Below are 25,011 nucleotides of genomic sequence, written 5' to 3' on the forward strand. Positions count from 1 at the left end.
GAGTGGCCAGGTGTGCTTGGCAGCGGCACCCAGCTGGCCCCTGGCGTTTCTATTATAAGCATCCCGCTCAGAATCCTTACAGTCACAGAATCAAATAGGTTGGAAAAGACCTATGGTGTCATCGAGTCCAACCTATGACTGAACACCACCACGTCAACTACACCGTGCCACTACGTGCCGCGTCCAGTCTTTCCTTAAAGCACCTCCGGTGACTCCACCACCTCCCCGGACAGTCCATTCTGAATCTAATCATCCTCTCTGTGAAGAATTTGTGCCTAATGTAGAACCTAAATTCCCCCTGAGGCAGCTTAAGTCTATGTGTTCTCCTCCTGTCACTGGTTGCCAGGGAGAAGAGTCGGACCCCTATCTGGCTACAACCTCCTTTCAGCCAGTTTGAAGAGAGTGGTAAGGTTTCCCCTGAGCCTCCTCTTCTTGGTCATGTCCTGCAACCTCATCCTGCACAAACTCCAAAGACAGACTCTGCTGCATCATCTGTACACACTTCCAGCATGTGGAAGACTCTGAGACATGGGCAGGACGAGTGTGTGCTTGGTGCTGCTCAGCTCACCCATCGGCCAAGCACTGCCTGCTGCCCTGCCCCATGCTCTTTCCATGCTGACTGTCATCACATGGGCGAGCCCAAACTGTTAAGCTAGGCACTGATGGTGGGAGGTAATGTATTTGCAATATGGGTTAGAGAGATTATTTTAGAAATAATTAACTTGATTAATAAGGAGCACTAAGAGACATAGTAGTGAAATCTCTGAAGAAGTTGAGATTTGGATGCCCCTGACAGACCAAGGTGTTCTCATGTCCCTGCCATTGCTTCCTCCAGGCCTGCTCTGCAAGGACAGACCTCCTGCCTCTCACCCAGGCTCCTTCTCAGGAGTTTCCAGTGCTGCTCTTCTTATCTTATACCAGTCTAAGCTCCAGAGTGTGTGTGTTAGTCCCTGACTGTCATCCCATGCTGCCCACTGTGGTGACTGGCAGCTGAATTCCTGATTCTCCAACACCAAATTTTCCTCTGTTTCTGTTTCTTCTTTTCTTTTTCTTCCTGTCCCGTTCTCCCTCCTTGCATTCAGTATATTGATTATACCTCTGTTTGGAGTCTCCACTTTTTTCCTGCAGCTGATTATTTTTCTGACCTCTGTGCTGCATGACAGTCTTCTTATCGCCAGGCCTTCCAGGTTGCACTAACCCACCGTAGATAAAGGAGGTATACATCTGTTCAGAAGTGGGAGAAATCCCCCTTGCCTATTAATATAAAAATTTATTGAAAGGCCTGCCTTTATTCTCAACTTATCAACCTGCTTGGAAGTTTTGCTTGAACAGATTAACAATGCACTAAAAGATTATGGGAAACCTTTCAAGGTTAAATCCTGTAAAAGGAATTAGGACTTAGGTTTGGAGCAGGATTTTTTACCACTCATGTTTTCAGCACTGTGTCTTGGGACAGCCCTGACAGGCATTAGCCTGCTGAAAACTGGTGGAAAGAGGAAGAGCGTTTCCAGGTGCATAATGAAGGACCATCTGTCTCACACACCAGGCAATCACTTATGTGCACAAAAGGCTGTTAGGTTTCAAGGCCAGCTTTGGATAGGGGGTCTTGCCCAGAAATGTCTGTATTAGTTTTTTTCTATACAGAGAACTATGAAACATGACCAATGAAAGAGTGAATAATTTGGATATATTAAAATACAAAATCAGGGTGTAGAAACTCAAAAAAGAGGACTGGTTGCAATGCAGCTCTTCCCACAACCTTCCCACAGCTGACATCAGTGACCTCTTACCTGACCACAGCTTCAAAGTCACATGGACTCCAGGCCCATTGCCAGATAGGTTTTTGGAGCAGGGCTGAAGCATTTATGCCAATTCCTTGGCAATATAATTGGCGTGGACTCTACATAGGCCTCATGCTCCTCGGTCCCTTTGCCCCCAGATTGTTTTCAGTTCCCTCTGCCTTTTTCTTCTTTCCCTTTTGTCAGGTCACTTGACTTTGAAGCTGGGTGCACATAATGAAACAGTGTCCAGCCTTCAGTCACAGGACTTGCAGTAAGGGCAGAGGTAAATAAGAGGTTGTATCTTTGCAGAGATGACATGTACAGTGATAGATGTGACTGGACTTTGTCCATGGAGAGCTGCAGTTCATAGACATTATATTCTTTCTGTGTGATTCATTTCTCTTCTCACTAGGGAAAAAAATCCAGAAGAATACAAAACCAACTGTCTGCATTAGAAAAGGTTAATTTTACTTAAGCACAGGGAATTGTGCCACTGACATCCACACAATCTGCACCTAGGACCTATCTGCACCTAGGTTTGCAGGATCACAATAGGGTCTCATCCTGTTCCTGTTAAAGAGTGAAAATTTCCATGAAACTTCACAATGTCACATTGGTGACAGACCTGTGCCAAGAAAGCTTTTTTCTACAATGTGCTAGCATCTTGTTTCTCAGTCGTAATGATCAAACATAAAATAGTTCTGCCAACTTTTACATATGTGGAACTTATTTAACATACAGGTTAACTGTTACACAAATACTTCTATTCTTACATTAGAATTTTGCACAGGATCAAATGAAATAAAATTCACATGAAGTAAGCCTATCCTGAATATGGAAATGAGGAAACAAAATCGTAGTGTGAAGAATCACAATGTGTTTTTATGTGTTTTAGCAACTACGCTTTAACTTAAATAATGACACCAGACTTCAGATTAATGCTGTAATTTTGACAAAGCCTTGATGAGATCAGGGAGGCATTAGGACAATAAATCCAGTCAGTCAGTCAGTTTTTCCTGGGGATCACCAAGGGTTTTGATGTGAGCCTCTGGTATGACTATTGCCACAGAACGATGACTACCATAGTAATTGTTTAGTGAAAAAGGCAAAAGTAGAATAGTCTGAAAAACTTTCAAAAGAATATATTCATGATGTAAGTAGGAAGTGCCTGTGAAACTTCAATGTTTAGTTTGTTTAGGGCATCAGTTCATTTAGGGCATTTTGAAGGTAGAGAAGCAGCCTTTGAAAGCGATGTGACTGTGAGATCAAGCATTGTATGGGGAACAGCTGCTTGTTTTCTGTTTTCTTCTTCTTCTCCCAATCCCACTTTTATCATTTTACTCAGCCTACTCATACAAACTCCCTTCTGCTCTACCAGTGTCTACAGATGGTCCTGTCCAACTTGCCTCCCTACCAGTTTGTGAATTACTGACATTCACCCATAATTGCCCACACAAACACATGACTTGGGTGAGCAGAAGGTCCCAGTGATACTGTGATAGCTGGAGGGGTGGGTGAGGCATTAAGCAGTCACAGTCAGCTTTCAAGGTGTCCCTCTCTGACCTTCAGTTCAGACTTCAAAGCCCATTGACTGGCTCCCTGCTGGAGGGAAGGGCATCTGGCCTCCCTGAAACTGGGGAAATTTTACTGTGTCTAGTTCTGGGCTCCTCGGTACAAGAGGGACATGTAGCTGCTATGGGTCCAGTGGAGGGCAACAAGGGTGATTGGGAGAATGAAGCATCTCTGTTATGAGGAAAGGCTGAGAGAGCTGAGGCTGGTTGTCAGAGATGTGACTGAAGGGAGACCTCATTACTGTGTATAAATCTCTAAAAGGAGGTTACCAAGAAGATGGAACCAGGCTCTTCTTGGTGGTCTCAACCACTCGGATATGAGGCAACAGGCAGAAACTGATGCATGGGAACTTATATACCATGATGACCATGCACTGGAACAGATTTCCCGGAGAGACTGTGGAAGTTCCCTCACTGGAGGGACAAGAGCTGTCTGGACGCAGTCTTGTTCCACGTGCTTTTGGACAACCCTGGTAAACCAGGAGATTTGACCAAGTTACCCACTGTGGTCCCTTCCAAGCTGACCCACTCTGATTCTGTGGTTTTGTAGTGCTTTTGCTCCCACGCAAATTATTATGAGCTTCCATAATTAAGCTGCAAAGGAGCTTCGGTCCAGGAGAGCGTCCAGCCCGCGTGGAGCCTTGCTCCGGCCAGAGCCGGGGCGCGGGGCCGGGGCTCCGTCCCGCAGGGCGCTGCCCGCCCGCCGCGGCCGCTCGGTGTCGCCCTCGCAGCGGGCACGGCGGCGGCGGCGGCGGCGGCGGCGCCTCCCCCGGGGCAGCCCCGGCCCGGCGGCGGAGGCGCCGCTGTTGGGGCAGTGCCGAGCCCGGCCCGGCGGGAGCGGTGCCGCGGGGCAGCGCAGGTGAGCGCGGCGCCGACCCGCGCCCCCGCCGCGGTTGCGTGGGGCTGCGGCGGGCCCGGGGAGCGCGGAGGGGCGGCGGGGGCCGGGCGCGGCGGGGCGGGGTCGCTCCTGGCGGGGCCGCACAGGTGATGGCGGAGGTGGCCGGGCTGTGGCGGGGCTGTAGCTGGGGACGACAGCGGCGAAGCCAGTGCCCGGGGCTGGAGTCGTGAAAGCGTTTCCTTATTCCAGCCCGGGGAGGGACCCCCCTGTAGGACAGAGACGGACCCTCCGGGATGCTGCGTAGGTACAGGAGCCTGTGTCGACGTAGAGGTTCGATTGCAGGTGTGGGGGTGAAAACGAGGAGTCTTAACGCTCTTGTTTCAACTTTTAAGGCCGCGTCTGATGAGAAATGGAAATCTGGCTCAAAGTCATCTTTCCTGTTGTTGACATCACCTGAAAACTCCACTGGAAACATTTCCACTAGTTTGCTGCAAACATCGCTCCCCCCGAGGTCTCAACACCTTGTGAGTACACACTGGCTGCTGGTAGAGCTCTGATTGTGGAAATCCATGGCTACGGCATGTAATTGTTCTGCAGTGTTCTTTTTATTGCAAGCATTAATAAAGAGCTTATCGTGCCCTGGGGTGTTGTGTGTATTACAGCATAGGCTGTAGACCGTGCTCTGTTTTTTTAAAAAGGCATAACCAGTATCTTCATATTTTTATAATTATATGTGAAGGGATTATTTGGGTTTCTGCTTGGTGTTTCTGCAATGCACATGGCCAAAAGGACGTGTTGTCTTCTACTGAATACATTTTGTTCACAGGGAAGACATTGAGAGAGTTAGAAAGTAGCTTGTTGGTAGGTGGATCAGTGAATCTTTGCCCCATGAGTTGTTGAAATGAACTTAGAATGTCCTACCGATGTTAAAGAAGTAATTGGGAAGATCGGTAAGTCCGCCTCTGTCCAAAGACGGAAAAATGTTATCATGTCTTAACTCTTACGCAGTACTGGTTAGGCATGGATCAGATCCCCTGGTAGGACTGTTTGAGTCTATGGTTTATTCTGAGGAGAATGTTATTTACTTTCTTTCAAGGTGATGTGTCAGTCTGCGCAGCTAGTTTTATAACAACTTATTTTGGCAGGCTCAAGTTTCAAGTATTGTGTAATCTTCATTCTCTAGATAGTTGGAAAACAAACTGTTTCTGGAGATGTGTGATTATATGTAAGATCTGCAGTTGCATTGCAGACCACAAGACATGGTGTAATGACTGTCCTTCAGAACTTCCTAACAATTTCTGAGCAGAAAACACTCAAAAATAGTTAATTACACTGCATGTAACAAAACCTGCAGCTGAGTGGCTACATGAAGTATTTACATGCCTGGTATGTAGGTGATGTATGCCTGTTTGTCCATGAGGACCTATTAGTCTGCAAGGGTAAATGGGAATTGTGTAGCAGAAGTAGTAATGTCACTGCTTTTCTCCCTGTTTTTTTTTTTTGGGGGGTTTTTTTGGGGTTTTTTTTTTGGCTTTTTTTTGTTTTATTTTGTTTGTTTGTTTGAAAATAAAGTAATAAAATTTAAAAAGGGGTTTTGTGATAGTATTCAGTTGGAAAGTTTTCACTTTCCCCTGCTCCTTAATATTTACCTAGACAGTGCTACCAACCTCATATAGGAGACTGGCTTTGAACACAAGAAATGAAATAGCCAGTAAATGATTGGTAAAAATAAAGTGAAAACCTCCTGATCATGCAGGTGCTTTCCTTCAAGATTTTTTCACAGAGGTCTTTTCTTTTTTGAGGAACAGAAACTGTGAGAAGTTGTCTGCGCTATTGGGGCTCCCATGTTGGCTGATATGATGCAGTTACAGCACCAGGCTTAGCATCTTGCCCTGTCACAGGTGGCATGTTCTGGAGTTCGGATTATCATGTTCTTGGACTAGGTGAGATGACTGATGCCTTAGTAAATCAGATGCTTGTAGGGTGTGGTGATAGCAATTGAGCCTCAAGCTGCATTTCTCCATGTGTCTTCAGCTTCACCTCTGTTTGACTTTGCCAGTGAGTCATTTTGTGATGTAAAAGAAAAAGACCTTACAGTTCCTTACTCACAAAAATCTGTATAACAGGATGACCACTGCTTATTGGTTTGGATAGGTGGTGTACCAATGAACATTTTTAAAGCACTTTCAGGTTCTTAAATTAATTACACTGACAATGGTATTTATTCTCATTAGTTTCAGATGTGCACTTTCTCTTTTTCCCTCAAGACTTAGGACGAACTTGCAGAGAACTCACAGTTGTATCTTTTTTTAGAGATATATCAGTACAACAGGTCGCTGGTGGAAGTAGTTTATTTAAAATCACAAATGAGGTTCCATATTTTATTGGAAGGATTGATCTAGGCAGATATTTGTCAAAGACATAAATTAGTTGTAATTGCTTTGGGCAAATAAAAATTTGAAATAAATATTTTTAGTGACTTTTGTTTATTCAGGAATTAAATATGTGACTTCCTTAAAAATGATCCAGCCAAAAATAGAAGGTGCAGAGCTGCACTTCAGAAAGACCTTAATTCATAACAGCAAAGGGCTAATTTTCTTTCCTGCCTCCTATCCAGCTATTTTGATCGCAAAAATCTCCAGAATAGTTTCTGAAGTACAATACTAGAAATATTCTTGCATACCATTGCTATTCTTGCATACTTGTGAAGTCTTTAGGAATAGCTTTGTTACTTCTCACTTGGCTACTCCACTCCCTGTTAGCAGGTGCTGCTGAAGAATAGTTTGTTACAGTTCATTGACAGCAGTTGTGAGCATTGTGAAATCCTGAAATACCCCATGTCTCGCTGTGACCTGTCACTGAATTATGTGTACTGGTCTCTTTCTAAACTTTTTCCACTCCTTTTGTTTGTATTTGGTTTATCTCATGCTGCCATTCAGAAGACTGCTGGATTCGTGAAGGCAGGTGTTCCAAATCTAGGAAGTCAGAATGGATGTGTAGAGTCCTTGCTTATTTGTTGCGTAGCTTTCAAACACATGAGTGTTGGGATGTTCTCTGTGTATTGCTTCCTTTGACAGGTTGTGCATGGCACGGTGATGTTTTGTATTCAAGGTGCTGCTGGTTTGGCCAGACAGGTATTTTTCTTTTTTTTCTGGAAAATACTGAGCTGGAGATGTGAAGATGTTGAGAATGAAGCAGGAAGGATACTGTTGGAGTGCAGTAGTTTGATACCTAGTCAAGAATGCTATCAAAAAAACCAAATATGAAATGGGTGTCAATTTAGGACACATTTTTGAGAGGTGTGTGATAAATGAAGCATTAAGGCTGCACAGGACTTTGAAGCTAAAAGCAATCTAGCTTATTACCACTAATAGTTAGTTGGGTATATCCTGTTGTCATAAATCAATCCCCACTGGATGGCCTAATGGACACAGTACAACAGCTTGAATTCTTGCATTATCCAGTTGTGGAGAGGTTGTCTTGCTAGCCTCAGTGGTGTACTTCTGATGCAATATAAAATGCAAACGTAGCTCATGATATCATGCAGGACTGCAGATTGCTGGATTGCTCTTGCACTGTTTTACTTTTGATCCTTTGGCAGTGATCCTGCCATGTGTGAGATGAAATTAAAGGTCCTTGGAATGAACAGGAAGACTCTTTCTACCAGCCAGCACTCTTGTCTTCCTGCTGTCTCCTCTGTGGCTCTCTCCTTCCCACTCCCCATACCCACTCCTGGTCCTCCAAACCCTAGGTGCATCTCAGCCAAGCCACAGCCATGAGAGGCAATCTGTCTAGGATTAGGGATGGGATTTGGGCACATCTGTGGCAAGTGGTGGATAGAAGTATCTGGTGTGGATGCCAGCTAGATGGAGCATACTGGGGCTACAGGGTAGCTGGGGTGTGATGTGCTGAGCGTAAGTACCCTAGTGGGTTTGCCATAATCCTGAAGAAAAATGTATATACTCCTATGCCAAAAAGCCTAGGCTTTTCAATCTTATGTTGTGATCAAAAGCATTTGTGGAGTACTCTTCAAATAATTAAATCATACCTCCTTCAAATCCTGCATTTAAGCAAGCTGCTTCTAACAGCCTATCCCTTACTCTCTCTCTCATGATTTGTCACCTTCCCCAGCTAAGCACAATCCACTTTGTGAAGTGAACCACTGAAGATACAGGTTTTGTGTGCATGTCTTGGCATGCTGTTGGACAAAAGCATTTTCATTCGCGTTATGGAAAATGCATTCGGAATTGATGGAAATGAGTTCCTTAAGGGTGTGCATCTTCATTGTGTCTGCATTGCAGTGGGATAATTTCCTTTTCCAGTTTGAGATGCCAATTGCTTTAAGCCAGTCAGGAATATTTTCTGTTGGTTTTAACAGCGTCTGCAATGTGACATCTTAGGAAGAACTGTTGCTAGGTCTATTTATATTGTGCCAATACCCTTCTGAGTTAAAGTGCCCTAAACTGTCTTGGTTGGGTCAGTCACTGAGGAGAAGTGCCAGCCTTATAAAATAAGAAAGCACCATGAATGTATGGTAATTATATATGAGCTTAATATTTGAGTAACTTTTTAATAGCATTCACAGTGAATCTTTTTAGGTATGTTTTAATTCTGTTCAGAGTTTGATGTCTGTCTGTGCAACAGATGCAGAAATTGCAGCTGTTTCAGAGTCTTGGGCGGGATGTGATCTTTTCACTGTATCACTGCTGTTGCAAGTAATTGCACTAATAATTGCCAGGCAGATCTGTTGCTTAACTCAGATTTTTAGTGTTTTGTAAAGCTTACATATGAGTAATTTTCCTTCATTTTCTGTCTGAGCACTTTTGGGATTTGACTATGTCTGGCTGAAGTCTTTCAAGAGGATTATGGGATGGAGGGAAGGGGGCGTGTCTTTCTTCTGGCTGTGGAATTATCTGCCTGACATCTACAGTTTTTCATTGATGTTATTCTTCTGGTTTGAATCCAGATTTTAAAAGTGCAGCACTGTCTTACCAGTTTGTTTTTTCCAGATTTGCAGCAGCTTCTGAATTCTTGCAAGTATGAGTTGTTCTTTTTTCACAGCTTCTCTGTTAAATCCAGACATACTCTTTCCATGTGCTCTTTTTTTTATTATTATTTTTTTTAAGTTTATGGTGGTTTTTAATGTTTATTTTTAAGCTTATGGTGTAAGTATTGCTATGAATGGCAGACACAGGTGTGGAGTGAACTTAAACATGAGTTTGAAGTATAGTATTTTATTAATGAACAGTCAACTACCAAGTTGGATTCTCTTCTTTCCCTGTAAGATTACACTTAATCAGTTTGGAGAAGCCAGGGTTTAAGAAATCCTGACCTGGCATGCACTGGGTGAGGCTGTCATCCATTTCACTTATTCCCTGGTGTCTTGACAGACAAGTGGAGGTGAGCAGCTTCATTACCAGCATGCCTGATAAAGCTGAATTGGATTTGGGGATGAATGAGGACAGCTCAGTAAAGAGAGGGTGTTAATGTTAGCTGTCTTAGTTGCTGCTAGCCTCAAAATAAGCAGGATTAAATTTAATTTATTTAAATTCTAATGATGTAAAGAGTTTTCAAAAACTTACCAAGTGACATAGATGCTTTTGACATAGTTGAAATAACAGAGTGCCTAACATTAGCAGCTTCTCTGTGTGACCATTTTACAAATTATACTTTGGTTGAAGGCAGTGAGAGGTGGATTTCTCTTGCTGACTAGGACATGACTGTCTGTCTGGGGAGATTTCTTTCAGCTCTTCCATCTCTGTAGCCAGGAGCTGAGCAAGTCCCATGGCTGCAGGAATGATGAGCCTGGTTTGGAGGTGTGGGTAAATGGTTTCATGGTCAGACTGGCCAATTCTCATCTCTAATTTGGCCGTGTTTCATTTGCAGGGAGATATGACATATATTCTCTTTAATGCCTTTCACTCTTGTAGGGCATCCATATCAGTGACTCTGTCAAGTTGAGGAGGGAATATGAGTGAACAGGAAACAGCCTGAGAAAATCAGAGAAGAAAGACAGCAAATGAGAAACACAGCTTGAAATTGCTATTTGATAAGAAGAGCTATTTCTTCTCATTTGTTTTGAGCTTGAAATATTCTGGTTTAATCTGATGTCTTCTAGTATTTCTCCAACCTGATTTTCTTCTACCTAATTATCCTACCTTTGGTTGTCTTATATTCTCCTTCCTTGAAACTTTTCTAGTTTTGCTAAACCTTTTTAAAGAGAAGGCCGGTCTTAAAACTTCTAAGATGCAACTGAGTTTCTTAGATGACTGAATAAAGGTGGGTTTGGTTGTACTCTCTGCAGTAATAATTTTTAGCACCCTTCCTGCTTTTTAACTGTGCTGATGCTTTCATAAGAACAGTCCACTGTCAATCCAGGATTTCATTCCTGAGTTATCCCAAACCCATCATTATGCATATGAAGTTGAGGTGTTTTTTTCCCAGCACAAATAGCAGACTGTGTTTAAATGGTATTGAAATCTACCAGCCATTTTTAACAGTTGTAATCTTTCCTTGTCCCCTTGGGATTCATTAGTGGGTATAACGAACACAATATATGATTAATGCAGAAGGCTGTGGGGCTGCAGGCTTAGTGTCCTTCTCTTGGGAAGACTGACCTTGTACTGTTTATTTCCTGTCTGACTGGTTCTCTATACAGATGAGGACTTTTCCTGTTATCCCATGACTGCCTAGTTTTATAATACTGGGGCTCTTTTTGTGGGTTAGACTTTTTTTTTTTTTTTCCCTTTTAAGCAGCCTTCCTTCCTTGGGAGGGAATCTTTGGGGATTGGACATGAGTTATTGAGGAATAACTTGACATCAGTATAACTGTGGAAACAGGCTATGTGTCCACTCACCACCAATGTGAAGTAGCTTAATTTAAACATCCATCTCGTGTCCAAACAATCAATAGTCACATCCATCTAATCTACATTGCAATCACATCCCAGTTTGCTTCATAAATTTTTAAGTTTCAGTATTCTGTTTGGATTTAGTTTAGGTTAAAGACAGCCCTGTGTGTATTACGGTAACTCACTTCTCATTCTTCCTACTTTTAAGAACAGGTTGACTGTTTCTATATTTAGCTCTGTTTATTCATCCTTTCTCAATAAGAATTTTACACTTTGTTTACCTGGAAGCAAGATGGGTCCCAATGGGAAACTGAATGGCAGAATTAAAAGAGTGGTATGAATGCTTGCACTAAGTGGCATGCCATATCAATAAATCAAAGCAGAATCTGTAGGTATAAGCTCTGGTCCTTGGCAGAGTCTCTTAACTAAAAAACCCTAATATTTTAAGAAATTGTTCCCAGATTCATAGTCTCCATACAAGAGTAATTTAGCTTGAAAAAAGCAAACCAATTTTTTTTTTTCTGCCTCCTTTCTGTTCCCTTTATCTCTGCCCACCAACACATGGTTGAGAATTTAAAAGCAAACTTCTGGGTTCCATATACTCTCAGAGAATTTAACCTTTCATGTCTATAACTGCAGACATACAAATGAGGAGGATATTGCTGCTTCATTTACTAGAACTGTGCCAGTTTTGCTTCTTTTTGCTTGTAATCCTGAAAGTAGGATACTTGGCATGGAAGACAGAAACATATTCAAAATCAAGCATACAGAACTTGGATACATGTATTTACAGCTTTTAAGAATAATTTTTTTGAAAAGTTGTAATAATATGAATTTGCTTACATATCATATGTGGGTTTATACATGCAGAAGTGTCTGAATATACTTACGTGGGGTGAGCCGGTTTTGGTGAGCAGACACACCAAGAAAACAGGTAAGGGTGCGTTCAGAAGAACTGAGCACAGCACTTGAAAGAAAAAAACCAACCAACATTTTAAAAGTTTATTTGTTCTCCTCACAATTTGAAATTAAGACTCTCCTTGACTAAGCTGAAATAAGTGTTGAGCTACTCAGGAGGCTGTGGTGTAAAGCTAGTTTTGTCTGGGAGCCATTCTCAGTCTTTCCCAGACATGGAATAAAGAGTGTCAGTGAAATTGAGAACTTGCTCTGTGTTTCAGTCCTCTGTAACTCTCATGAAACACACGGATACTCTGCCTTAGTAGAAAAAGCACTAAATGTGCTTTTCAAGTAAGCTAAGTCAGGGAAGGTTATCAGAGAAGAGTGCCACTATGATGGAATTTTTCAGCACACTTGTAAACACGTGCTACAGTGTTTCACATTAAGATGGAGGATTTTCTATCATTCTAGGGAGCTGTATACTTGTCATCTTCCCCCAAATACTGAGATTTTGGAAAGCATTAACTATATACTTATATGTTATACGTATGTTATGTTATACTTATATGTTATACTATATACTTATATACTATATACTTATATGCTATATACTATATACAAGCAACTTCAGTTGCTTGTCTTAGTTTGGTGGTTATTACATTGTAAATTTTAATATAGCAGCAAGCGTCTGTTGTATGTCTGTCCTTTTTACCTGTAAAAAGCAAACTAACCTTCAGTTGATCAGTTGTCATGATTCAAATTTTGAGTACGGGTATCCACTCTTCTGTTAAAAGTTTTTCATGGTTTGTATATGTTAAGCTTAGCTCAAAATATATATGGTGTTTCAGGGAAAACAGTCAGGCAAAAGTGTAATGCAAAAGTTAGCAGATTTTACCAAGTACCATTTGAAAATCGCTTCCCTTATGCTCTGCAAGTGGGATTTTCAGGCCTTGCTTAATTAAGGATCAAGAATAAAGTGATACTTAAATAATGACTATTTTAAAAATTCCCAAGATTTGTACTCAAACAACAGTATGGTCCACAGAGAGGTAAGAATCAACAAATTGTGTGTAGCAAAATTATGAATAATTTACTGTATTATGTCTCAGAAGGGTAGAACTGAAAAACAAAACCTTCAACTAGTTTTTGCATTATTAGATAGTTTATAGATGGATGCTTATTATCCTGTTTTTTTAAATTGAATTTTATGTTGTATTTTGTGTCAGTAATGCTGGATCAAAACTTGATTTCTCTGCTTCTGTGGCTGATCTCATTCAGTTTGATGACTGTTTATGTGAATAAGACCCAAAGAATGCGGCTTTGTATGAAAAATATCCTCCCAGAGAGAGGGAGTTGTAGTAGGCTCACACTTAATATAAAGGGGAAAAAGACAGAAATGAATGTTTGTTTCCTTGTCTTGTTGTACAATGATTTTCAGTGAAGTTTCATATTCCGTGAAATGAAATCTGTAGCCAAGATAATATGATATTGGATAATTTTTATACTTCATGCAGGTCTGTGCTGTTGAAACAATAGGTTAAGTGTTTTTAGGTGTAGATAGCCTGACTAAAATAACGTGTTGCCAAAGAAGTTGCAGTGCATTTTTGATAATGTTGAGCAGAGAGATAATTGTGAACTCTGCATGGTGTGTTACAGTCATGGGAGTAGTTAACAAGATAAAGAAAATCTCAGCTTTCTCTCTGTTTACAAAACTGGCCTTTCTGGAAGGACTGTAAAACAAGAATACAAATATATAATCCGCTTGCATTCTTTTTCTACCCCTCCTTTTTGCCTCCCTGTGTTGAGCCAAAAATAAATGGGAAGACTAACTGTAAGCAAACAGCACTAGAGTCAGTCCTCCTCTTGCTTAGTTTTCTCTCTCTGTTTTATACCCCACTGGGAGCTGGTATTTGTGTGGCAACTGCAGCTCTCCTGATTAGGTGTGGTTCAGTCCTCTAGTGCCGAGAGAGAAGAACTCTGCTGTTAACTCCTCCTTACTCACACTCCGCAGCACCTGCGAGTCCAGAGATGGAGCAGCACAGTTCAGGAGTGAAGTTTGATCCTGTCTGCACTGAAACACCAATGCGTGTTTCTACCATATTAGGCCATTGCTGTGATTGTAAGGTAATGAAGACGTCCTTGACCGTTTTACAATTTATTTTTCCCATTTTCTCTTCATTCTGTGCCACTTCTAAAAGCTCTGCATTGTTCCCCAATTTCATCTTCCCCCCTCTTTTGTCTTAGTACTTTTGTATCATTGATTAGAGAATTATCTGATTTTCTTTGATCTGTTCCTCATCCCCTACAAATCTCCTGTTGTTTTGCTAGTTGTGGTCCTAACAGTGGTTAATAAGTGCTGAGTCAACATTTAGAACCCAAAAGAGATGTAAACAGAGCAAAAGGTTTTTTGACAATCCTTTATGAAAGAATTTGTGAGAGAATGGAAAAGGGTATGTGTCCCTCTTCCATACCTTTCCGGGCCGTCTTTATAGATCAGATTGATTGTCGTGACACATCTTCTGAGGCTTTTTAAAGGCTTGATGTTCAGTATTTTCTTCCTCATCCTATCCTCTAGCTTTTACCTGTCTCAATTTGCTATCTTATTTTTCCTGCTTTCACTTCAACTCTGGTATTGTTTTGGGTCTTGGGGCATGTTTTTCCATCTCTGCTTTCAACTCCCTCTGTTCCAACATCAGCAGCTTATGGGCTTTTCTGGTTGCGCTTCTAGCTTTGCTAGGCTTCCAGTCCTTATCAGTGTGCTGTTTTTTTGATAACAATGGTCCACTGCGTTCCATGGTAGGAGTGATGGTTAAGGAATATCTATTTCTATCTTACTGGACAGGAACTGCCACCTCCTTGAGATTTTTATTGTGTTTTTCTTGTATGTTGTAAAAGTGAAAATGGAATCCCTTCCAAAAGGGTATCCTCAAATGTAAGAGGCACAGGGGTGCTGAGCTTCATAAGCGCAGGGAAGGAGATGGCCGTGAGGAAAATCCTGCCTGTTTCCGGGAATATGACGTCCCTCTAGCATGATCCTACTCATCTCTGTTTCTCTGTCATCAGGTTTGGGATTTTTTTGTTTCTTATTTCTCTTTAGGACCTGGGCAGCCTTTGTGGACAGATAATGTAAAATGTTCTTCATGCCTTAACACAATCTTGTATGAGCTGGCTTCTTGTAAAGTATGAAGGAGACTCAGGTATGCTGAGATTTCAGAATATTCATTAACTATAAAGCAGATACACTGACCTGCATAATCCGTTTCAGTACTCAAAATAGACCAAAGCATCTGTTTTGACTGAAGACAGATAAAAAATCTCAGGAGACTGAAATGGATATAACAAATGGCATCATCCTCTATGGTTCCTATTAGTGGCTGACCAAGGAGGTGCTTGTACTAAGGGATCCTGACTTTACCAAGGTACTGTAGGTAAGCCCATGTAGTGACACGTTTCCAGGTTTTCCTTTCTTTCAAGCTGTGAGAAATATCCACAAGCATTAAGAGGCTTTATGTCTTCAAAGCCAGTTTCAGTTCCCAGAGAGATGGCTTCTACTGCAGGATTGCTCCTTGGGGTTCCCGCAGTGCCTGTGAGCACAGGGGAAAGCAGGGGGATCAGGGAGCAGTGAGGGGGAGTGGGGATCATTTGCGTTCACTTTGCACTCTCAGCTCTCTGTACTTGACACAAGTAGGAATATTTCTGGATTATGAATCTGTGACATCTTGTGCACAGCCATGAGGGCAGAGTCTTCACTGGGAGCTGAGGTTCTGTCCTACAGGAGGAGAAGCTTTCAAGATATGCAGTCTCTGTAGCATAGTTTCTTGAAACACCTAATATTATATTAGTGGTGATCCTTTTAATCTGTACAAAGAGCCTGCTGGTGTGGGAGATTTTTATTTTACCTGGTTGGGTATTGCATTTCAGTGCAGCAGATGGCATGTGTATGACAAGTGCCCTTTGGTAAGAGTAAACACAGCAAGAAATACACCCCAACCCCCTGGCATTTTCTTAGGCCTTTTATAACATCAAAGCACCCTTGTGCAATGCTGAGTTCGGTCACCTGATGCAAGAGCCAAGGTTTTGTGATAGCTACTTTATTCTGTTGTTCCTGTGTTAGTACAGCTGGCAAGATTCTCAAGATCCAGGGAAGAGCAATGTGATATTCAAGGTGAGATGTGTTAATTGAGCCGTAGCCTGAGCAGGGAGAGATTAACTTCAGTTGCTTGTCCTGGAAGTATTTTGTGACAATGCATAGCTTTTTAAAATTAACTGAGATCCTAATTTGCAATATAAGTAGGATAGGATAGAAACATGATTTTGTTTATTTTGGTCTTGGTGGGGAGGCATTCCTCATGAATCAAATGCTGAGTTGAGACTATTGCTCTGCATGGCTTGCACAGAACAAATGAACAAGAACATCTGGGAATTGGGCTGTTCAGTTGGGTTGGAACGAAAGAGTGCTGAGGTAGGGAATCACTTTTGTTATCTGACTGAGATTCCCACCAGTGAACTTCTGCATGGAGTGGGGAAGAGTCTTCTGTAGAACTTCCAAAGAAGCAAATAATCAAGATAGCACAGAGGGTTCCCACAACCCACTGAGAGATTCTTCAGCTCCACGTCTGCCAATGGTCAAGGCAAGAGGATCAGAATTTCCGTAGTTTTGTTTGCATGACCTGTTTGGAGATTACTCACAAACATCACCCATACAGATACAGCTGTGAAGGGCAACTTGACCTTGTTGTATTATAACTTTATAGGGGAATTTAGATTACTTTTTGCAGTTACTGTTTCTTATGGTAGCCTTCCTTCCAGAATAACTTAGGGAGAGACTGTGTCTGTGTGATATCAAACTCTGTCCCTGACTATTGATAATGGTGAGTGCATTAAACATCAAAGTCTTTTTTTCTGTGGGGAATCAAGTCCCTAGTCTGGTCCCCCAAGTCCAGAGCTTGCTTTACTGGTGTGGCATATCTCTTTGGCCACCTTAGGTCAGCTGTCTTGGCCATGCTCTCTCCTGGCTTCTTGTCCCCCTCCTCACTGGCAGAGCAGCAGAACACGAGACACTGAAAAGTCCTTGACTCAGGGTAAGCACTGCTGAGGCACAACTAAAACATCTGTGTGTTACCAACATTGTTCTCATACTAAATCCAAAACACAGCACTGAGCCAGCTACTAAGAAAATTTGCTCTATCCCAGCCAAGACCAGGACAAGGAGAAGGTGTAACAAGAGTGGGCAGGGCATGAAATGGACTGGTGCAGCTGAAGGCTTTTGTGCAGATACTTCTTCAAACCAATGTTATTCACTCAAATGCCAGGACTGTCTTCAGACTGCTTTTGCATACACTAAACTTACTCCTGGATTCTCATTGTAGCATCTAAGTCACCAAATGTGTCCTACTACTGTATTCAGCCCAGGAGTTTTAATGAAAAAAAGGTCTTGTACCAAAACTGCTGCTGTCATTATTGTGCAGTCTGTCCCAGCACGTGGCTTTTCTCAAGTGTAACTCTCCTTCTTACCCCAAAATCTACAATTGTGAAAGTCTTACTGGCCTGCCACCACATGTCTTCAAAGAACCCAAGGGGCATTTTTAATGATAATTGGTTTAGAATTCCTGGCTTGATTTATGACTTAAAGAAAAAATCACAGAAAAATTATCTTCTTACCTGTTAACACTTTTTTCTTCAACTTTATGGTGATAAAAGTGTAACTTTTTGCAAATGGAATAACCAAATGTTTACCTGTTTTCCACTTAGAAATACAGACTGTCTTTGCTTAAATGCAAGACAGTTTGAGAGAAGGGGAAGTGGAAAGGACTAGAGGTCTTTGTTCTAAATGATGGAATAAATAAACATTCAGGACCTCAGCATTGGATGTTTGCTGAAAACTTTTCCCGTAACTTGTCTTTGAGAAATAAAGCTGAAAAGTTTTTTAGCAGTTTGCTGTACTGTTCTAAGGAGGTTTTTGTAACTTGTACAAAGTGAGACAAATATGGCAGCAGGTCTTGGCTTTTGGTTTCCTTTCATCAGCCCACTAGTGTTAATGTATGCACTTCTTTCTTCTGAGACACAGAAATAAAGCAAGTACAATCATTCTGCACTGTTTATATGTATGCATGCATAATCATAATTCCTAAGCATGTTCACAGGTATAGAAATCCACTCCAACCCATGCTGAGGTCACCAGTTACAGCTGGTGCCCTAAGTCTTATCAACATCTTCACTGCCTTTCATAAAGTGCCAAACCTGTTCTCATTTACGGTGCACTTAGCCACTAGATGTAATTTCTCACTATTCAGTAAAACCTCCCTCTTCTTTCCCCCCTCTAAAAAAAAAAGAAAGCTTGACTCCCAACATTCCTCTCATGTCTTACAAATATGTGTGAAAGTCTGTGGCAAGAAGCTGGCTCTGTTCCTCATCACTAGCCAGTCCTCTTCTGCTGCCTTGCATGCTTGTGGCTTCCAGCACTAATTCCTGTAATTCAGGTGCTGGAGGAGGTGTGTACCGTAGTTTTAAACACCCTTGAGTGCAAGTCCTGTGGATCATTAGCATAGGCAAGTGGTATGAGAGAACACAGAGGCAAGGGGTACTGCTGGATATTTGGCTTACCATGGCTTTTATTTAAAAAGGAAATTAAACATGAAAAACCGTAAGAAGAGAATGCTTTGATGTAAACCTTAAAGATGTCATTGAGTATTTGCTGCTGTGTGGGAGACATGGCCTATGTGGTGCACAGGACAAGCAGTGACTGGGCAAGGCTCTGGAGAGGTAAGAGTCCACTTTTGTGTGGAAGCCATGACCTGGAACCCAAGAGCAGGCTCGCACCATTGGGAGAAACGCTTGACTAATTCTGGCAGTTCCTGCTCTCTCTATGATTTGCTTTGCAGCTTTAGTGTTACATTAACTCCTCCTTGGTGTTACATTAATCCAGGGCAAACAAGTTCCTTTGGTTTCTTGTTGCATTCCCAAACAAACACATTCATCAAAACTAGGATAACTTTCTGCACATACATCGCTTTTACTGTGTTCTTTTGCATGCATTTACTCTGCACACAAGTCTGAAGAATATGTTTCAGGATTTTTGTTTCCTTGTTTTAATACCTATCTCTGTAAGTACTATACTGAGGGCTTAGATCTCCAGGGAAGTTTGTTTACGCTGCACTAGGAGTGATCAGTTCACATGAGTTTAAATCCAAGGAATGAAACAATAGCAACATAAATAATGGCATTATTATTATTATTATTATTATTATTATTATTATTGTTATTGTTGTTGTTGTTGTTGTTATTGTTGTTATTGTTGTTATTATTATTATTTTGTCCCTTGTATGGTCCAGAGCAGAACTGTGTCTGAAAATGCAGAGAAAGTATTCTTTGAGAGGAGACTGGCACTCTTTTGCAAAGATTGCCCAGATGCCAGGTCCAGTACTGGAATAAGACATTTCTTGCCCATATTGGTTCTGCTGACTTTGTTTCAATCTCTTAAATGGTTTTTATAAGCTTTGAATCAGAGCAAGAAAGAGCAATATTCTTCTCATAAAAATGGTAGTAAAACCTCCTGCTGCTTTTGAAGTGAATTTCTGTGTATCCTCATCCCAGCACATCTGTCAGTAAACTAACATGGAGTCTAGCAAGAAGGAAACTTCTCAAATAGAACTTTTCCTAACCAGATGGAAATACAAATCTGTTATTCTCAATCTCCAAACCTTGTTTATGTAAGATCTCAGATGCCTTGTAAGAGAACAGCTACAAGTCTGTTGATGCAAAATTGCAAGTATTGTTCTTGTGTGTAAATAGTTTGTCAATATTACTGGAGGTACCAAAACAGAAAAAGTAAAAAGAATACTGCTTACCAAGGGGATAGTCCTGCTCTCCTTGATGCTTCTGGCAGAGGTTGTGCTGTGTAGGACAGGAACAGGATCGATTTCAGACTCTTCATTTCTTTACCCTCTGCTGCTTCCTGCTGAACTACCTTTTTTTTTTCCCCAGTAGCCTGAAACACATTCCAGAAATGTCTGTGTGAGGTAGAAGAGTAAGAGTGCCAAGGCTGCCGATGAATTAGAGACTGTGATGAATCTTGTAAAATTGGACCTTTTCATTCAGAGAATAGTTCTCAGTTACTGAGTCTTTTGTTGCCTTCTTTTGAATTGCCAGGGAGAGGAGGAGATGTCAAGTGTTGTCCTGCAACACTTCCCTCTAGCGTACCTGAATTGCCAGAGGGGTGAATTGCTTTGACAGGGAGGGGGTGAGTGGGGGAAAATGCACAGGAAGTTGACTCAGTTGTTAAATCTGAAGATACATCAATCGTGTTACCTCACTTCTGAAAATACACAATTTTGGGATATTTAAATTTATGTCAGAAGTTTTATTTTGTACTTGGTGATCCAAGCTGAGAGATGACAATGAAAACTTTCAGCTTTAAAATCACCACTTTTTAAACAGACATTCAGGTCTTACTGACACCCAATTCCTTGGCATAAATCTGTAAGATGATTTTTTTTTCTATTCTAAACTGTTTGCAACAATATTATTATTCTAAGATTTGGTATATTTGTTGATATTTCAGCTTAGAGCTTTCTACAAGGAGAATTTGGATTGCATGTATATTTTATCCAGGCTATGTCAGAATCCCAAACATACATTCTTTTCCTGCATAGAGTTTTCCTCTAGTAACAGCTGGAGAACTATGGCAGTTTCTATCTTAACAAGGTGGTGTGCAGTGTGTGGCCAGGGCTGCAGCAGCTGTGTCCCAGGAGTGCACCTTGGTGAAGTTAACCCTCATACCTTAAATGGTAGTATCTGACTGCTAATAGACAATAGTAATAGGTAAACTTAGATGTGTGAGCTGTCACTTCAAGAAGGGGCACTTGGTGCAATGGAGGAACGGCCTTCTAGTTCGACAGGAGTCCTTACTTGTGAAAGCTTGCAGTTAGCAGAACTGAGTCTCACAGACTTGTCTCCAAACCCTTAGTTCTTCATTAGGTCTGACAGGGTATCATACACATTTTTGAAATTATTCCATTCTTTGAAATTCCTGTGATGCTTCTTAGCTTGAACCCCTTGAGAGAGAGAGAGTGAGAGAGAGAAGTGTCTTTAAACGGTTCCATATTTTCCCATATAATTATTGTAGGAGCTCCTGTTGTCTCCATTTGCAATGTTTCCTTCTCTCCCAAGCTGAAGTGGGCAGCTCTGCTGCAGCAAACACTGTAGCATCCTTTCAGCATTGCTGCCAGAGCCATCAGTTTCCAGCTTCAAGGGAGCTGCCCTGTCTCCACAGATACTTCCAGCTTTTTGTTGGCTGGTGGTGCATTGGCTTGGCAGCCACTCTTGTCTGGGAGAGCTTTTTAGAGACTCCAGTGCTTATTTCTGTGTGGAAATCTTCTGGACACAATGTCTAACTCAGGAGGTAGGCAGCTGCTTTCCACGCTGCACCAGGTTCTGTGTTTCACTTCTTTATTGTGTACAAGGGGTTTGGCTGGGAAGACTGCTTCCTCTCTGTGCTGCTTGCTCTTCTGAACAGTTGCAGCAGTCAGCATCCCTTCAGATCTCAGGGGGAGACCTTGGAATGCAGTGGCAAACATCCAAATCTTTTCAGTGTTGGGGGAATGCCCTGGCAGGGTGATTGTTGAGGAGCACTGCAAGATAGCTAGGTGGGGCTACTTCCCTCCATCACCAGGCAGGCAAGAAAAGAGAGAAACCAGAAGTGGGTACAAGTTTCCAGAGGAAGGCGGCCTCTTCTCCCTGTGCCTGTGAGGGAAGCACCCTGATAGCCCATGCCATCAGCTGCACCTGATGCAGAGCTGCACTGCTGGCTCTTCCCTTCTCCCTGCAGTCTGGAGATGTCAGATGGGCTCTCTGCTCTCCCTGATGGTTTTGTTGTAGCAGGGCACCCCATGAACACAGTCCTTCTGAAGAGCTTCCCACATTTACGGGGATAGAGCCGGCCAGCCAGACTCACACACCACAGAGGAGTGAGTAGTATATGATGAACTTGCTCCTGATTTCTAATGTGAAACCTTGCTCACTGATGTAGGGGGAAAAGACAAGCACAGGCTTCTTTTAGAAATGCTTTCTGTGACCAGTTTTGTCCTCCACACTGCAAAAAATGGTATTAAGGGCATAAATAATTTTTAAGGGAATGAATCCTGTCATAAACCAACATTGCTGCTTTTGACCACATAAGAAAATTCACTGTGGAGTCTGTTCTTCTAGCTGGCCTCTTGGGAAGCAGATAGATAGGCCCTTACAGAAAATAGAGCTGTAGGCACAAGTCCTGCAAGTGTGCTGAGATAGCCTTTTCTCTTGTGCCAGCAGGTGACAGTCTCCCCTCCCAGCAAAGGGACTTATCAGTCTTAATTCTTTGACATTACTGTAAAAGTGAGGCTCTGTTCTTAAGGCAAGATGGAAAAGCTGGTATCCTCAGTTTTCTTCAGACATTTCCTTGGTTTTTTTTTGAGCTCATAGAAGCTCCTGATTCAAGTCAGAAAATACTGAATATTGTGAAAATTGCAATGTGTACTTGCCCAAGAGAATTTGTGGCTGTATATTACACTTTCTCCAGAATGGTGTGGAGAGGAGGAATTTTCTGTCCGTTCTGAAGATTTGGGTGTTTGGTTTTGTAAACCAAAAAACTAGGTTGTTGCCTAGTGTTGTTGCTACAGATCTCCAAGACGTAGCGTCCAGGACTGAACATGTTTTGCAGGATGTTTGCTCTCTCATCACTTCCCTGCTCTCTCTAACCCCAGCTTGCCACTTCCTCCTTCATTTAATGAAGACAGAGGGTTCTTTATTGTGTGATAGTCAAAATGTAATATGATAGTGTTGCAGGAGAGCTGATGGAATGGTACCAGGTGTTTGGTGTTTTCTGTTTCAGGGAGATCTGCAGCTGTAAGAATGGCTTCTGTCTTACTCAGTCCCTATGCAGGAAGGAAAGGCAGGTTGGGAATACTTTGTGGTGTGGCACCATTTGTGCAGCCACAAGCCTTTCTGGGGGCTGCAAGTCGATGTGGATGGTATTTCTCACCACATGTGAAAACCTCTGAGTAGGCAAACCAAATAGATGTGAAAACCCATACAGAATCTCCAAAAGATCCAAGTTTAGATGACATTTTTTCATGAGGGAAGTTTGGGCAGATCTGTTCTTGTATAAAGTCATTGGGATTGTTTTGTCCCTGGCCTCTTGTAGAAGAAGCAGCTGAGGTTTCCTTACAGAATGTGCTTTTAGTTAGCTGGTTCTGATCATCTGTTGTAGATGTTCCTGCTGTTTCTGTTTTACCTTCTCTTGTGCTCCAAGTGAGCCAGCACATATTACAGTATTGTCTTTCCTGATGGGCATACAAATAAAGCAGGACTGATAAATTGTCGTTTCAGAACTGCTTCTTGAAAGACACATCCATCACTTTGTGGACAAATTCAATAACTAGAGCACGCTTTCTTCATTTTTGAATATATGTCTCAGGAAATGTGTTATCCTATGTGTTATCCCACAAACACATTGTTCTTTGGAAGTACTATTGACTGTGCTTATTAATGCATAGTGAAAATCTCTTACAAAGAGAACTTGCATGGCCTGTATGGAAAAGTACCTTAATTTTCCTGTCTTTAAAGATTAGTTTCATTTTGGAGCTTCTCTCCCAACAACAAGTTTATAATAAGATGCTTATTTTTAAGTTGTCTTGGACAATTAAGCCATTAAGGCAGTCTCAAAATGAGTTAATAGCAGTAGCAGCCTCCTGTTCTCTCCGAGAAGGATGTGTAACATTTTCTTCTACTAAATTGTATATCAGAATTTTAAAAAGGCTTCTTGTAAATATTCCCTTGCTGAAGAAGTGTTCAACCCACCACTGGATCCAATTGTATTCCCATATGAAGCCATCCTTTGACCCACTAGTATCTTGTATTTTTTCTGGCAAGTAGAATACATACAACATAAGCCCTGAAACTGAATTCATACTACAGTCATTGTACAAATTAATTTATTTTAGAAGTGGCAAAGTCTTTCCATATTCTCCCAGTATATATGCTGATTAATATTTTATAATCTCATTCATACCGCATAATAGTTGGGTTTGGAATAGGATGCCTGGAGATCTGTGGAAGCCGCACATTTTGTATGCTGCAACAGTGCTTTCAAACCTGAAGGAAACTAAATCAGGTCCTCATGCTTTCCTGATTGAAGAAACCACTTTTGGCTCAGTAGCTTTCAATTGTACTGCTGATCTCCCAGCAGTAGTGTACTGCTATCGATTTCATCTTGAGTAATCATTTCACAGCTGCCCTTACATCATTGCCATGTTTTTGTCCTTCGCCCTTGACTGAGCTTTTGAGCAATGAGCATCTGGTGAAGGTGATGACAATGATGAAAATGTAACCATTCAGAAAAAAGAGCTGCCAAGGACATTTGCACCAAGAGGTTTGTGTTGGGTATTAAGCTTCTTAGGTGAAGTAGTAAAATCTTGTCAGGAGGTCATTCATTTTGAGAGTAATTGGACAGGACATTGCAGGTTTTCATCTCATGTTCTGAAGAATGGTCATGCTGGTCAAAATGTCAAGCTAGTAAAAAGTCATCTCTTAATTTTTCTTTTAAGAAGAGATCAGCCAGGTCTACAGCCCGTCCTGTGTGTTTCTTTACCTACTGTATGGATCATTTGGATCTAGCTGCTGCTGAAATAAAAGGCCATTTTGCCACCTGTGTTCACCTGCCTAAAAAGCTACCATAAGCAGAGAAGAAAGAGAGAAATACTGAGAAATATTTTGAATCCATCTGTTAGGATGGACTAACTGCCAGGTTAGGAGAGCTGTTTGGACCCATGTGGGCATGTGAGAACTGAATAATTGTAATAGTCTAGTTTCTTTTGCAGCCCCTCAAGGAAAATGTTTGTGATTATTTGCTGTAAGATACAAATCAGAAGCAATATGTGTGTTGGGATTTGGGAACCATCGCATTACCTTAGTGTAAGAGGAGAAAAAAGAGCCTGGGTAAATTTCCTCATGTTAAGGGACACCTATTATCTGTAGCATAGATATCATGAACTATTTTTAAAAGGTACCTCTTGAAAACAAATTGCTGAATTTCTCTT

General features: G+C 41.6%; 1 protein-coding gene across 3 annotated transcripts in view; it reads left to right on the top strand.

Moving 5' to 3' along the window:
• ANKRD6 (ankyrin repeat domain 6) overlaps positions 1–25,011 on the top strand; it is a 92,094-nt gene that overhangs the window by 1,613 nt on the left and 65,470 nt on the right. Inside the window, exons 1-2 of one of the 3 annotated variants that reach the window (XM_068184055.1) lie at positions 4,190–4,211; positions 4,583–4,714. The gene's annotated coding sequence lies outside the window, so the exon portion shown is untranslated. Of the gene's footprint in view, positions 1–4,189; positions 4,212–4,351; positions 4,495–4,582; positions 4,715–25,011 lie in introns of those variants that run through there. The other 2 variants (XM_068184053.1, XM_068184054.1) reach the window with 2 other exon arrangements.

Source organism: Anomalospiza imberbis, chromosome 3, assembly GCF_031753505.1.
Source record: "Anomalospiza imberbis isolate Cuckoo-Finch-1a 21T00152 chromosome 3, ASM3175350v1, whole genome shotgun sequence".
NCBI classification, from domain to species: Eukaryota; Metazoa; Chordata; class Aves; order Passeriformes; family Viduidae; genus Anomalospiza; species Anomalospiza imberbis.